General features: G+C 38.1%; 1 long non-coding RNA gene across 1 annotated transcript; it reads left to right on the forward strand.

Annotated features, from left to right (window-relative positions):
- The first annotated feature begins 3,838 nt into the window (after positions 1 to 3,838).
- LOC139983224 (uncharacterized) lies at positions 3,839 to 6,850 on the forward strand. The gene is made up of 3 exons (XR_011798557.1): positions 3,839 to 3,912; positions 4,788 to 5,599; positions 6,525 to 6,850. It is a non-coding gene; the product is annotated as an uncharacterized lncRNA (long non-coding RNA).
- The last annotated feature ends 10,381 nt before the right edge of the window (positions 6,851 to 17,231 follow it).

Genomic DNA, 17,231 nt, shown 5'->3' on the forward strand with positions numbered 1-17,231 from the left:
TTGTTGACCATTGTGCCGCTATTGGTAATGAACCCCAGTGGTTCAGGAGGAAGATTAAAGAGAGTCTCCTAATAAAAGACTTAAATGCTGACTTAAAAATATATGAAGCGAGCTACGGGTTGGAGCTATTCTAATCCCTATTTACTTTTTATTGTTGTTTGTTCTATTCATTCCTAGTTTAAAAATATTGACTAAACAATTTGCTGGTTGTTCTAATCATTCCTAGTTAAAAAAAAAATCACTCATGCTTATCACTATTGTCCTCTTTGGATGTATATTAGCGCTTGTATTTAATTGATCTTGTACAATTGCCTGACGATGGAGTGGTGACCACTCCGAAATAAAGCAGTATGTCGTTGTTAAAAATATTCGCTTGTTTATCTTTTATATTATCAGTATGGACCACTACTATTTATATATATATATATATATATATATATATATATATATATATATATATATATATATATATATATATATATGTATATATATATATATATATATATATATATATATATTTATTTATTTATTTATTTATTATTATTATCATTATTAACAACCCATTAAATAATCTAGTATTTTCGTCATACCATTCTTCTTGCGAATCTTGTACTCAACGTTTAAATGGAAATGTAACTTTTAACATACATTCACATTAAATTATGCATTCACGTCAATGCCTTAAAGGCAATGAGTAATTGTCATTGTGACCAAATAAGGGTAAAATGATGTAGTCGTTTCGTCATACCATTTACTTGCAATAATAATATTGAAATTTTTACTGGAAATGTGGAATTAATAAAAAAAGAAAAAAAAATCCGAATAGTTTTAATTACCTTTGCAAATATAACATTTGACATAGAGAATGAATAATAGGATGGGAGATATCCATGAAATGAACCATTCCTTATGCAAATATGAGTAACCTCAGCCCACAATGTGTAACATACATAGAATCACTGAAAAGCAGAAATGGAAGTGTCTTCTTTCTCGTTGCAAACGGTTTAGAAAGGGCCGTATCGGTAAGTTTTATTTCAAGAAGAATTTACACCAAGTCTTAGGCTATGAAAAACAGATAATTGAAAGACTGAAACTTTTTAATATGCGCACAGCCATATATAATGCAATACAAACTGTTGTTCAAAATAAATTTCACTTCCTACAGTTCTTCTCACCCTAGTAAATAATCAATTCGGAACAAGCCAAGCAAATATGTTTGTAGAAAATATTACAAAAATAGTTTTGAACCTGTCATTATCAAAGATATCCATATAGTAGGAATACAAGTAACATTTATATTAAAGTGGAGAAAATGCTCGTGTGGATATAAAATGCTGTTACCTATAAAGTTCCTTTTTCTGTGCATAACCCCAGATCTTATACATGGCTGTCGGTTTCAGTGACAAACCCCTTTTTTTAATCAAATTCTTAATTCTCCCATTGGCAGTACTAAATAGATTTTGCCGCTATCTGAATCAGTCGAGCGAATGTCATTTGAATCCATTTCCTCTCCACACCTTTGATATGCACGACACTGTGTATCAGTTACAAAATCAAATTTTCATTCCGTACATTGAAATGAGGCTACTCTCTGAATCAGTTTAGGAAAATAAGAATTTCTGGTGCAAACAGTTCTCGTGTCAATTACATCGGACGTTGAGATAAGTTGTTTAAATATGTAAGAAATAGTATCATTTTTAATATGAGACGCACTACAAATGCTACGATTAGCCGAAGTTAAGTGACTGTTACTTTCAGTTCACGCTTTGAAATATCATTATTGTTTTTTTTTCGGGTATCTTTTCAACACAAGAAGTGTTCATTATGAAAAATATAATAACAAATTAAAAATGAACTTTCTTTATATAATATTATTAAAGGTATACTTTCACTCTTAAATTGATTTGTTCATACTTCTCTGTCCTTTGGGACGAGGGAGCGTTGTTCGCCTCATAGTCCGACTGGTAATTCATCAGCAGGAAGTCTCGCACTGATCCACAATCAATATACTGTTATATATATATATATATATATATATATATATATATATATATATATATATATATATCATGGGACTATACATTATAAAAAATGCAAAATTTCGATTTATCGTTTAATTTAAACTATAAACAGATACCATTATATTGTCTTCCTTTTGTAATCATGGTCGGTTCCAGGTTTTTGAAAAAGCCTGGGTGAGGTGGGGTGATGAGGTAATAGTGTTTTTTTTTTCAAATGCGTGGTTTTGATATGGGGTGCATAGGTAAGCTTGAACACCAGTTGTGGTTCCTTTTGTTTAGGTTTGGTAGTGAGGTATTGCCAACGGTTTTCAAATTTTCTGCCTTTCCTGGCTGTGACATTTTCCTCTTTCTTATAGTTACGGAGTAACAGTTTCTCTGTGAACGCGTTCTTTTTCTGTAAGAAATCAGTCTCATTGTTACAGAGACGTGCGTATATCGTAATACTTTCCCTTTAATGAAGCCTTTAAAAGTGGCAAGTGGGTGTGCAGAGTTTCTGTCGAGGTATTGAAAGGATTCCGTGGGTTTGATGTAGACTTTGGTGTCTAATAACCCATTGGTTTTGAACCTTGGACCTTTGAAGATTTTCAAATCTAGGTATGTTACCTCGGTGTGTGATATTTCTACCGTAAACTTTAAGAAGCGGTGAATTTCATTCAGCCTGTTTACTAGTTGATCAAGTTCCTGAAGTGAACCGTCGTAAAGCAATAGAATATCATCACTATAGCGGAGCCATTTTCAGATTTTATTATCTGTCAGTAAAATCTGGTTTTCCAGTCCAGCATGACGGTATCACAGAGTTCCGGAGAGGCTTAGCTACCCATAGCGCAACCGATCTTTTGTACATAAAATTGGTTATTGAAATCGAAACAGTTTGTTGTTAAAGTAAGTTCATTTAGTTTGCGCATGGATATGGAAGATATTTTATTTATTCCATATTCGCTTTTTTCCGCCCTTTCATAGACTTCTTGACATATATATATAATGCCTACTCTTGGTATCCATGGCGACGACATCGAGTGTAGCAAGTACTACTCTTTTTGGTGACGGGATGGCTTCCAAAATTTTCAGAATGTGATTTGTGTATTTCACATAGATGCTTTCTTTTAATACAATAAGCAAGAAATAGTCCACAAATTCCGATATTTTTTCGGTCGGTGATCCGTTTCCGCTTATTATCGGTCTGCCGGCAAATTTTGAGTTAGCCTGGGGTGCTTTATGATTTTTTGGTAGCACATATATGACCGGTGTGCGGATCTTGTGGCTATATGGTGACAAGTACTCGAAGGTGCTTTCATCGATTTCTTTTGCAGAGAACATTTCTATTAGTGTTTCCTGGACTAAACTTTTAGTTTGAAACGTCAGATCACGTTCTAACTTTTCGTAGTGGTGACTAGCTAATTGCCTTTCAATTTCGGCCTGATAGTCTGAGTGATTTATTATAGCAATGCCTCTACCTTTATCGAAGGGTTTGACAATAATAGATCGGTCGTTTTTAATTGCATTTAGTTCAAAAAGCTCCGCTTTGTGTGCTCCGCTTTGTGTGCTCCTCTTTGTTTTCTGTTGTACTAATCGAAACTTATTTGACTTACTCTGCTTTTAAATGATTCATGTAAAGGACAAATCACACAATTTTTATTTGTTGTGGATACGGTCGTCATAGCTCTTCAGAAAACGCAACTGAATAACAAGTCCGGGTTTATATAAATTACTTTCTTTCAATTTACCATTTTTAAGCAATAGTGAAAGTAACAAGGAAGAAAGCATCAGAACAGTATAGTGTCACACAATTACCCGGCAGCATATTAACTCACTAGACGCTGTGCCACTGACTTGACTTGACGAAGAAGTACATTGTACAACGTAGCCAGATTTTCCTAGTGTGCAGTGCAATGTAATTATAACTAATTAACCATCAAGTGTATATAAAGCGTGTTATAGTATATTGTAGTTATATCTTATGAACTATTAAGTGCATGGTGTGTTTCATAGTGTATGGTAGTAATATGTAATGAATTACTAAGTGTATATGGTGTGTGTCATAGTGTATTGTAGTTATAACTAATTAACCGTCTAGTGTATATTGTGTGCGATATAGTGTATTGTAGCTATAACTAACTTAATCTTCAATTGTACATGATGTGTGCTCTAGTGTATTGTAGTTATATCTAATGAACTTTTAAGTACATATGGTTTGTGCCATAGTGTATTGCAGTTATAACTAAGTAACCAACAAGTGTATGTGATGTATGTTTTAGTGCATTTCAGTTATACCTAATAAGCCTTCAAGTGTATATGATGTGTGTTTTTACGTATTGCAATTATAACTAACTGTTTGTTATAGTGTATTGTTGTTATAACTAATTAACCATCTAGTGTATATTGTGTGCGGTATAGTGTATTGTAGCTATAACTAACTTAATCTTCAAGTGTATATGATGTGTGCTCTAGTGTATTGTAGTTATATCTAATGAACTTTTAAGTATATATGGTGTGCTCCATAGTGTAGTTCAGTTATAACTAAGTAACCATCAAGTGTATATGATGTATGTTTTAGTGCATATCAGTTATACCTAATTAGCCTTCAAGTGTATATGATGTGTATTTTTATGTAATTTTATTATAACTAACTGTGTGTTATAGTGTATTGTTGTTATAACTAAGTACCATCGAGTGTAGATGGTGTGTATTATAGTGTATTGCAGAACAAAGAACGGCGGTGCACCATTACCAGGTTACCTCTGAAATCGCGTTCACTTGCTTTCTCAGACGTGAAACGAATCGTTCTATTTTTGTCATCAAGAGATGGAACAGCCTAATGGAAACAGCGACACGAAGATAAACAAAGAGAATGTCAACTGTGTATATTAATAAACACGCAATGTATCTGCAAAGTTATTGATCAAATGGAATTTTGTATAATCTCCCCGTGTTCATATATTTGCTTTCTGCTTTTGGTTGTGTCTGTATCCTTTAATGTCAGACGATAACGTTAAAGACGCTCCGTTCAAGAACCAATGATTGTCCAGCTGTTTTATTTAAAATCTATGTTGTAACTTACAGCCTTACTGTAGATGATAAACATTGTTACATGACTATGACCGCCTGCAATCTTAACATTTATATTCCTTCATTTATTAGATCTGTGAAGGATCTAAAAGTTAAACATCATTTTATTTTGTCGATCCTAAAGGATTAGAAAAGCACTAACGATCGTTGATGGTTTACTGAAAGCGAGAACAGAAACTGCTTGTGATTCAATATGGAGAGAATTTGGTTCACATTCTTATTTATTTTCTTCGTTTCTGGTTCACCTGGATCTAAAGACACAATAGTTGTCAGACTTGTTGAAAGAGATTCTGTGATCTTGAAATGTAATGGATCTGCGACAAGAGGAAACAAATGGTTTATTGACGATCGAGTCATCTTTGCAAATGAAATAAGTTTTGATTCTTTAGCGGGTGTCAGCTTATCGAATGACTACTCATTATCAATATCAGACGTTACATTCAATCACCAAGGATTGTATAAATGTTATCGTAACAATATCCATGTTGTGAGCTACCAAGTGACAACAGTAGGTAAGTAATGTAACAATATTTGTACTGCCATGTTATATATATATATATATATATATATATATATATAAATATATATATATATATTTATATATATATATATATCTGTGTTGCAATAATTCAAAATAAACATAAACCATGGTGTAAAGTAAGATTTCTTAAGAGATCTATTTCAAATAATTCCAAATAATGTAACTCATGGCGTGACGATTTTAAAGCATGTACCCTACAATTGCATGACATTAGAACGAAGCTGCAATTGGAGAGCAAATGTATCAATAAAATAGCGGCCACTTATCACAGTATTTGAGGTTATCTTACAATTTATTGAGAATTATAGAGCTGTATACTCAAGAAATACAAATAATAGACCACACTTCAGTCTTGCTTTCATGTTAGAATTATCTTGTATGTATGTATGTATTTTAGATCCTCATGCAAGCAGGAACTCGCGAAGAAGCCTCATTGACCTATCAAAGACGCAAGCTGACCAAAGTCAGTCTCTTAGATTCATATTTAACGTCCATGATTATGAATTGTCAATTGTCAACAACTCTGTAACTAGACGTCATACATTAATCTTGGAGCGAATCGAACCGGGGACCTGGAATTGTGTAATTATTCATTACTGTATGTTGTATGTTGTTGCATATTTTGAAGTAATTACTTATTACCTGATTTACTGATTGAGTGCGCGTAAATGTTCCTATTTAATTTATAGATCACTAACATATCTCTTTCAAAGTTCTCGCTACCCCTCCCCTCCCTTGCGAAGGGCTAAGTAACTTAGTGTTAATATAATCTTTTGAGGGCAGGGCAAATGAAAGTTCCTGAACAGATGTATTTAACATGATGTCCGACTATTTATAATAGTTGAAACATATATTATTGCAATCTTAAAATATCTTAGATTATTATATTTCTCCAGTGATTCCAGAGCTTATATTGTCATTTGATCAACGCACGGACGGCAAACCGACCCGTTTATATGATTACTTAGTACAGGATCGAAGCAAAGCTCTAAAGGTTAGATGTATTGCTATAAGTTCCAGACCTCCTGCTAGCCTAACGTGGGTTGTGAATAGTGAAGATATAGACGCATCCAATGTACACAATGTACTATACAAACCAAACAAGGAGGGGGTAAATACCACAGACTCAGAATCTACATTACATCTACCACCAACTGGAACTCACGTCAAAATTTTATGTCACAAATTTTTGTCACTAACTTTTTTCTAATAGGGTTGTGAATGAGTGGAACGGTTTGGCTGAGAAAGTTGTACTTGCAAGTAGTGTGAATGGGATTAAGAATGATTTGGACAAGCACTTGAAGCATTGAAATCGGGTCTGAATGTTTGTTTCTTCATTTCTTTTATATTTTATGAAGACTTGAGTGTCCCTCCTGATCCTTTTTTCTACTAAACTAAACTCTAAATCTCACACAGAACGAAGAACGGCGTTGCACCATTACCGAGGTGGCCTCTAAAATAATCTTTTCTAGCTTTTTCAGACGTGATATTAATAATTATATTATTATTACTTCGCAGAAATACTTCACGATGCTCGAGTACAGACGTTTCCACGATCAACCATGAACCGCAATCATTGAGTCCATCAGCTGAAATGATGACAACTGAATATCACAAAGTCGTAACACATTGTTATTTTAGAGATCATGTGGCAGCACCTAACGACATTCCCGAGTATCAGGAGATTGAACAGCTCAATGAAAACTAAAACAAGCAGATATACAGAGAGAATCAGATATTACAAATAGATTTCATCATAACCAAGATTATCAAATACATATGAAAAGTTAAGAATATGAACTTTTGTTGTAGCAATTTGATACTATTTCCCAATGTGTCATGACATAGCTGATATGTTGAAACCATCTTCAGACAATACAGTTTGCAATAAGATAAACATAAAACTTCCATTCCTTGTCATGCATGTGTCTAAGCTGTGTAAACATGTTCTATTCAATATAAATCAGCTTAGATATTTGCTAGCTGACAGTATTTTGTTTTTGGAATTGAGGAAAAGAAAGCGTAACTACAGAACATTAAAAACAGAGAAATGACCCCAATAGAAATGAAAAAGCTAACTGAAAACTAAGGAAAGAAGATGAATAGAAACAAAAACAGAACTGTATATATTCTATAAGAGCATGACACTTGTGGAACAATGGATAATTACTGAACACTTCAACAAAAGTCATATATATATATATATATATATATATATATATATATATATATATATATATATATATATATGTATATTATATTTATAAACACTCACTAATATAATACTTTAATTATTGTACATCTATTTATCGTTAATCTTAGTCACTGTTTATATTTCAATTTCATTTTCTATCTAGTCTAGTGATAAAGTTCAGCTCTACATTAATTAGATTACTCGTTCTTTTGCGTTCTAGATAGAATACTACCGTATATTGTATTATAATTCAACTTTGGCTGATTCTCATTAATAGGCATCGTTCAATTGTGATTACTTGATCTGACAATAGCTGGCCAAGACACATCATGCCTTGCTGCAGGTAAGTAGCGTTCGTTATTTAAAAATTCATGCAATGAAATTAAACGACTGTTAGCGCAGTACTGATATGACATCTCGACATGACATCTCGACTATTAATCCAACCAAGAATTTATCTCTCAGGAACTAAGTATCCTAATTTTATTTTGATTGTCAGCAGTATGATATGCTTATTTATTAACTTTTGTCAGTCTAGCAAGCCATTACATGGTATGATTGTGTTAAGAGCTTGGTGCACATATGCATATCAATTTTCCTTATATTTGTGTACAACCATGACTAACGAATCACGGAAATAATGTTCGAACTTGAAGAAATATGTCGCATTCACATTGCATTGGAAAATGAAACCAGGTGAATTTTCAAAACGGCCTTCAACTACTCCTAAATAACCGATTTGCTATATGTTAAAGGGAAGGAACTGCAGCATTCCAGACAATTATGAGAAAGTTCAGGAGCAGAACATGATTTAAAATTAAAGGTTACGGGGAGAGGAATAAATTCCAGCACCATTGCACCACCATTGATCCTCTGTAACAAGAAAATTATGATAAAAGTGAAGTAAATCTAATAAAGCAATACATCATCATACTATTATTAGCGAGGCGATTGTGAAAGGCTGGACATGGTTCTGAGAGCCTTCGATTTAGTTGTATTTAATTTAAGTTCATACACTCCGATAATTTTAGCGCTCGACCAGTTCGGTATTTTTAGGTACTTTTGCAAATATGCCACATTCCATAACACTCGAAGCCATGGTAAGGGAAACCGTTATGGATGTTTCTTTACCCAACTTGAACAGTTTATTCTTGAGTTCTATGCGCTAAATTTTTGAAACATATGAACTTTATATTAATGGAGAAAGTCAAGCGCGTAGCCAGGATTTCATCGTAGTAATATATTTTAACGCGCCGTCCTCGGTGGTGTGAGCAGGGAAGAGTGGGAATGCGGGAACACGGGAATGAGGCTGTCGACAGGAGATATTAAAGTTTACCCGTTTATTTACGATCTATATACATGTCAAGATGGTGCACAGTGGTCGTGCATTACAGAGACGAAACCAGGTTTTAACACATGCTCAGAAGTTGATGAAGTTAAATACAACACAGTGCATTACTAATGGCGGGTCTCGACGCAAAGGGCAGAACGATAGACGTCGGCGCTGAAGATTGGGCTATGGGGAACGGCGGCGCAGTTGACGGAATGGTGAACGGCGGCGCATTTGGCGGAATGGTGAACGGCCTCGCAGATGGCGGGATTGTGAACGGCGGCGCAGATGGCGGAATGGTGAACGGCGGCGAAGTTGGCGGAATGGTGAACGGCTGCGCAGATGAACAGAAGGAATGTAGAACCTGGTCTTCTAGGTTATTTAACTCGTCGTCCGATCCAACCTCCTGCGCTGGCCCACCGCTGTTTGCGCCAACAGATGACTCGATCGTCTCCTAACTCATGATCAGAATCGTTCTCCCCGTCCTAGTCCGAGCAGGAAACCAACCCCCTGGTACGGTACGAGCCCGCAGTTGCTTTTAAACAGAAACTACTTCCTACACCTACAATGTGTGAACCTACACTTTACTCTATTAGAAACATAAGCCACGGCCAGTCTACAACCAATAAAACACGATAAATACGACATGCGTGCTGGTTAAGATTTACCCAGACCTAACATTTTTGGCCCCTGGAAAACGTGACCTAGACGTCCTTCTTAGTGACCTCCTAAATCGAGCAACACGAGAGAGTTCCCCCTTAACGTTGTTCATAACTCAAGCAAGTGACACCCCTTATAAGATTTTATCTAACAAACAATTCCCGTAAAGCGTCTAATATAATGTAAAGAATCAATCCAAGTTAAAACATTCGATTGGACAAAATACTTGTTAACGCTAACGACAAACAAGGAGCTTTGACGTGTCGTTACATCTTTCCTACCCGAGAATGAAATGCGTCCCGCATTTAACTTAGCTCTTTTAAGAGAAAAGAATGAAAAATAGTACACACATGCAGTTCGATCGCAGTACTTAGCAACTTAAAAAAGAGTCGTAAGCATGAATAATATGACGCCTCCATCCTATAACAGATGTCCTCTCAACTAAACAAACATAAGGAAAATCAAAGTGTCCCGTATAACAAAAATAAGGTAAACATCAAAGTGTCCAGTCTAATGTGTGAAAATAATTTACAACATGCGTATATCGTGAAACTTAATGTTCAAACCACGTAAATAATGCACTAACGTTGGAATAAAGATCAACATCCGTATCCAAAATCATATAAGATAACGTGTGGTTTCCAAAGGCAAACATATAACATAGAACAAAATCAGCAAGTACATTTAAAATCGTCCAACAGAGTAAAAAAACAAGGTCCGAACGAAGCTTCGTCGCTTTGGCGGAACCCAACTTGCGGCGCACTGTCTCGCAGCGCATCTCTCTCGGCTCTCCGTCTCAAGCGCGACGTTCTACGTAGTATCATAGGTGAGTGCGTCGTTCCTCTCCCTCTGTCTGGCTGATTTAAGTTCTTGGTTGTACATTTTCGACATGGCAGGTGTTGGTAGTCTTTACAGTTTCGATTGGCAAGTTGATCCTTCAATGCACTAAACAGCACATAAGATAAACATAATTAAGTCTAACGTCTCCCCAGCAATTGCAAAATAAAGGTCTGAAATTTGCTACTCCTGCGGAAGCAAATGAACAAATGTCAAAATACTGTGTCTTCAAACAAAACAATTCACTAACTAGTAGATCCCCAAAACAGTTATTTATTCAAGGCAGGTAGCTAACGAAGAGGGGGGATTCCGGTAGTCCAAACTCCATCTGGGCTTGACATAAGAAGTCTTTGTTCCAGATTTAGTTCAGTCTTTGCTAGCGCTAGTCGTGGTACGTCGGTGGTGGTCTGGTGACTTGCTGACAGATATCAATTGAAAATAGAGATTTTCTGGCCAACCTTTCGTTTTTCGTCACAAACAAAGTATTTGTAAACATTTACATCTATATCTACAGCCTTCACAGCCAACGATGACCTCCAACGCTGCGGACTTTTTCCAATCTTTTACGGGGATGTCTACATTTCTGGCTGGTGCGTAATTTAAAGGGACAGTCTACCTAGTTTTAGCTGTTTCCTCCAGAGCCGAGATGTGCGTGGTACAGCTAAACAATCAACTATTTAAGTTTTTCTATGGAATGAACAATCTGCTTCTTCCGGACCAGTACAACTGGCGATGCCCATGGGCTTGATGAAGGTTCAATGATGTCCTGGCCTAGCATTCTTTCTACCTCGTTCTCGGCCTCTTCCTTGCGGTGTATCGGGAGGCGACGCGGGGCCTGTCGAATTGGCCTAGAAGTTCCGGTGTCGATTGCATGTTGGACCAAGTCAGTGCGCCCAAGGTCCCCTTTACATCGAGCAAAGACGTCTGCATTATCGGCCAGAAGTTTTTTCACCAATTTCGCTTCCGCGTCACCAAGGTAGTCAGAGCTCTGCTCTGCTAGCTTATGCAAATGTTCGTCCAGAGTTGCATATTTCTCCTTGCATTCTACAACGCTTCTCTCCCTGGTCTTGCAACGGGCAACTGTTTTTTTCTTCAATTCCTTTTTTCTTCTGCAGAAAGACATTCACCCACAGTAGTGCCTTCGTAAAGTGGTAGGGGTCTGCTCGTCGGATTCATTAGTCGTAAAGGTATGGTTTCCTTATTGGCGTTCACAATGGCCCTAGCGATCATCACGGGGTGCTTCTCGAGAAACTTCTCGCTGCACTCCACAACAGCAGATTCTCCTTGCATTTTCCAGCCTGGGACTCGGGCCGTCGCCATCCCTCCGCTCGAGGCAGGAACAACCACCGCCTTGGCTAACACAACTCTGCACCTATCAAGCTTTTCCTCAATGGTACTCTGCTGTAGTCCATCAATGGTCATCTCCCCCTTTCCAGCGGCTATCGTGCAATCGAATCTCTGTAAGAAGTCGTACCCAAGTAGAGCATCAGCGTCTATATCTGCCACCCAAATATCATGCATCGCTTCTAGTTGCCCCACTTTAACCAGGAATCTACCACGTCCCATACTGTGTAGTGGTCTACCATCCGCTACCGCCAAATTCTCTGCAACGTCGTCAAGGACCTTATTCCTCTTAGCGCACAGTCGCTCAAAGAACTTCGTTTGCATAACAGTGAACTCAGACCCGGTGTCGACAAAGAAATTCACAACGACCCCTTCCAGCTGCCCCTTCACGTACAAACCACGGGTACCAACGGACCGGACTCTGCTCCTAAAAAGTGGTATTGCGGGCTCACCTAGCGGAAAAGTCAGACTCAGCCCTACGAATCCGACTTCTGCTCGTTTTCCGTCTTCTTTACGCCATCCGGTCGGCTCTCGTATTTCTTAGGCATAGGGCAATTCCTTCTGAAGTGGCCTATTTCTCCAGAGTTCGAACACTTGATCGATCGATTTTAACCTATGCAATCTGTCGTCATTTCTGCTCTTTGTCTGGTCCTTCTGTAAAAGGGCGGTCAAATGAGTTCCCCAATTCAGTCGATGGATGGGATCTCCCCTCGGCCTACCATCATTCATCCACATGGTCCGGGGGCTTCTCCACTCTCGCCCTTGGGCAGTTAAGTCCTCTAGAGCTTGGATACTGGACCTATCTGGTTGACGAGTGGAGGGTTGTCGGACGGATTGCTGTATCGTGTCTTGCGCCTCTCCTCTCACTTATGCGGCGGTGGGCTCTTCAGTCAGTAAATTTCGACTCGTCATCTCGTCGTGCCGTCTATATCTATTTCGGTCACGGCTTCCCTCTTCTGCATGAGTCACTGGTCCCTCTTCCAGTAACGGGTCGAACTCAGCCACCTCAGATCGGTGAAAATCGGGGAGCGACCATGCACGCTGCTCATTCGTCAAATCATCTGCAAACGGGTTGGTGTCCGACATCTTCCTTCGCTCTAACCAAAACGAACACACTGGAATCCCACCGCTGCCACCAATGTAACGCGCCGTCCTCGGTGGTGTGCGCAAGGAAGAGTGGAAATGCGGGAACACAGGAATGAGGCTGTCGACAGGAGATATTAAAGTTTACCCTTTATTTACGATCTATATACATGTCAAGATGGTGCACGGTGGTCGTGCAATACAGAGGCAATTATTAAATATGAAACCAGCTTTAAACACATGCTCAGAAGTTGATGAAGTTAAATACAACACAGTACATTACTAATGGCGGGTCTCGGGGCGGAGTTATATAAATAGTTGATTGTTTAGCTGTACCATGCACATCTCGGCTCTGGAGGAAAACAGCTAAAACTAGATAGACTGTCCCTTTAAGTTACGCACCAGCCAGAAAAGTAAACATCCCCGTAAAAGATTGGAAATAGTCCGCAGCGTTGGAGGTCATCGTTGGCTGTGAAGGCTGTAGATATAGATGTAATGTTTACAAATACTTTGTTGAATGGTGAACGGCGGCGCAGTTGGCGGGATGGTGAACGGCGGCGCAGATGAACAGAAGGAATGTAGAACCTGGTCTTCAAGGTTAGTTTACTCGTTGTCCGATCCGACCTCCTGCGCTGGCCCACCGCTGTTTGCGCCAATAGATGACTCGTTCGTCTCCTAACTCATGATCAAAATCGTTCTCCCTGTCCTAGTCCGAGCAGGGAACCAACCCCCTGGTACGAGCCAGCAGTTGCTTTTAAACAGAAACTACTTCCTTTACCTACAATGTGTGAACCTACACTTAACCCTATTAGAAACATAAGCCACGCCCAGTCTACAACCACCAACCAATAAAACACGATAAAATACGACATGCGTGCTGGTTAAGATTTACCCAGACCTAACATGTTTGGCCCCTGGAAAACGTGACCTAGACGTCCTACTCAGTGGCCTCCAAAATCGGGCAACATGAGAGAGTTCCCCCTTAACGTTGTTCATAACTCAAGCAAGAAACACCCCTTATAAGATTTTATCTAACAAACAATTCCCGTAAAGCGTCTAATATAATGTAAAGAATCAACCCAAGTTAAAAAATTTGATTAGAGAAAATACTTGTTAACGCTAACGACACACAAGGAGCTTTGACGTGTCGTTACATCATCGTATTGTATTAAAGCAACAATAGAACCTGCGCATATGCTATATCCTATTGATGGATAGGAAAGTAAACTTCAACCAGTGGCAGAGCTAGGGGTATTGGTCAGGGGGCAAGAATGGTCTGTAGATGCGCTTTCGACACTATCTAAGCGGAGCGCCACCATAGGTTGGCGCGGAGCGTACAGAAAATTTTTGAGTAAAGATACTCCCTAGATCGCAGGAAATGACCCTTTCCGGGCCTTGCTAATTTGCAGATAAACGAAAAATAAATAGGTGTCATCGCCATTTTGTCAGAAAATTACACCAACAAATTGTGACAAATGTCAATAGGTAGATGAGAGCGCAATAAAAAAGTCAATAATCGCGAATAAGTATGAAGTAGTAAAAAGCTGAAAAGGGCGCCAGCAGTCCATTTGAGTCCGTCAGGGGAGGGGGGGCATTCGCCTCCCCCTGACTGTATGGACGCTCCGCCACTGCTCAAGTAACGGTGATAACAGTGTTGTTGTGACTGAGATGACAGTCTGCTCTTGCTGTTTGCACATTTAGTCCTAACCGCTATTTAAGAAGATTGAGATGCAACACGACAGAGGCCTTGTTGCAAAAGACTTAGTGAAAAAATGTTTGTGGTAAGTGTTTGTATCCTTGTTGAGGTTATGAAGTGATAAATTGTATTTCATGACAACCTGAAAGTATGCACATGTGAGTCATCATACATCACCGAAGGCATCTGAGAGTAACAAAATGGAGATTAATTTACAAATAAAAACAATATAATATTATAGAGAAAAAGCAGACTACCTGTAAATAGACAACAATGTACTGTGACAGACTGTTCAAATTGCTGCAATACCTGTTTATAGGCATACATCTATGGTGGTGTCTTGTTCCATATGAACTTCAATATTCATCAGTAAAGCATTCACATTTAAACAAAAAAAATAGAAACATCATGTCAATTATTTTTAAGTGAAATATCTGTTTTTTTTTAAGAATAATCATTTTATTGAGGGGAGTGGGGTTGTTATATTTTGGAGAAGTTATCTATTTCTTCTTTCATGTTGATTTTTATTTTGCGATTATGAATATATTTGGACGAATTTAAGAGAAAATTGAAGGGTTGCGGAGGTGCGATTGTGCACGTTTCGCAGGTGTACAATACACATACTAATGATATGTGGTATAGTGATCAGGTAGACCAGGCCGAGCCTACACACCCGCTACAGTTAACTGTGGTATAGTATTTTAAGAGACTTGGCTACACTGTCAACCTCCACAATTGATGTTATCGGGAAACAAAAATGGGGGCGCTAAACACCAAACACATGGGCGGCTCATTTCAATATAGCTGGTCCAAGTAAACAAAATATCCTGAGCTAATAAATGGCACACTAGCTTAAATTCAAAGGCTCCTAAAAGTCGTGCTCCTAAAAGTCATATGTTAAACCAGTGCAACAATTACCAAAAGATGTACTATTATGCAACGTGTTGTAGATCAAATAAAACAAATGTCAACGTAGTGGATATCAGCACCCAGGACAAAGAAGAATTCTTTATAGACGATATCTCAAAGAATGGTCTGTGCTGTTTAAGTTCAGTCGCACAGACATCGGGTTCAGACTTGACCCAGATGTTCAAGTAAACAGTTTACCTGTTTAATAGCACAATATACTCAATTCTAAAAAAATAACTGCATATGGAAGACTCCAATACCAATTTTGGGTCGATGTGTGACCAAGGTTAAACAAAACTGTGAAACTCACTGTGTATCGTTTGTTGTGGTTCCGAGATACGTTCATACACTGATGGATCTCCGAATATGTGATAACCTAGCATATGAAAGACTCCGATACTAGTTTTGGGTCGATGTGTGCCCAATTTAAACACAAATGTTAAACTCACTTTGTATCGTTTGCTGTCGTTCCGAGAGACGTTGATCCACTGATTGATCTCCAAATATGTGATAACATAGGCTTAAGTATGAGGTTTTTTTAGGGTTCAGAGTAGTCCTGTACAACACTGTGAAAACATGAGTAACATGTATGTTCACATATGTGAGGAATATGCAGAAGTATATGAGGGATTAGGTTATCTGCCCAAGGAACATACAATAGAATTAGAACTTGATAGAATAGAGAGCATATATATGCAATAACACATATGTGCTATTACCAAAGTCATTGAACCAACTGATTGGGCCCACCCATTAGCCTGAATACTGATATAGAGAGTGAGTACTTTAAATTCCCTCCCAGAGAGGATATACTATGCATGAGAAATAGGATTAACCTAGCTCAAACTTGTGCACAATCCTAACGTTATTTGGTAGATTTCGATTTCTACGATGACATTTTGCATTCTTTTTCAGGACCTGAGGACTACCATAGGACCACACACCAAATTATGGGTGCCATCATTGTCTGGTGGGGGGGGGGGGTAACAAAGAAGAAATGATAAACGATTGCTTCCAGTACTAAAAGCTGCATGTAACTTAAAAATACATATAACAAAATGCAATCTAGGAGCAAGAGAGCTTACACTTCTTGTATCTTTGTCTTAAGATTAACAACTTACTTCCTGTTCCCAAGTTTATTCATTCCTTACCCAAGTTATAGGCGTCCGTTGTCTTAATTCCGTGAAATCATCATGCTTGACCACAGATGGCAACCTATTGCATCTGATGTGTACACAGATGAGGTTAGTCCCAGCCCTCTTCTATATATGTGCCTAAGTAATTACAACAAATATTCCACATGTCTCAGAGAGTTTCTCGCCCCTTCTCGGGAAGTAATGACTTAATTAAATGCAGTAGTTTTTTTTTGAGGGGATGAGGGGAAATAAGAAAAATAGTTTATATTCTACATTTATATCTATGTCTGAAGTTTCTCGTTATCTGCTGTTCTACCTATTTAATAATTGAGCCCTGACCTAACTGTGCCGGAGCCCTCTAACATAACATGGCGCCCAACGTGGGGAGTACGACTTTGATGTGGGTCTGGGTGA

This window comes from Apostichopus japonicus, chromosome 16, assembly GCF_037975245.1.
Source record: "Apostichopus japonicus isolate 1M-3 chromosome 16, ASM3797524v1, whole genome shotgun sequence".
NCBI lineage: Eukaryota > Metazoa > Echinodermata > Holothuroidea > Aspidochirotida > Stichopodidae > Apostichopus > Apostichopus japonicus.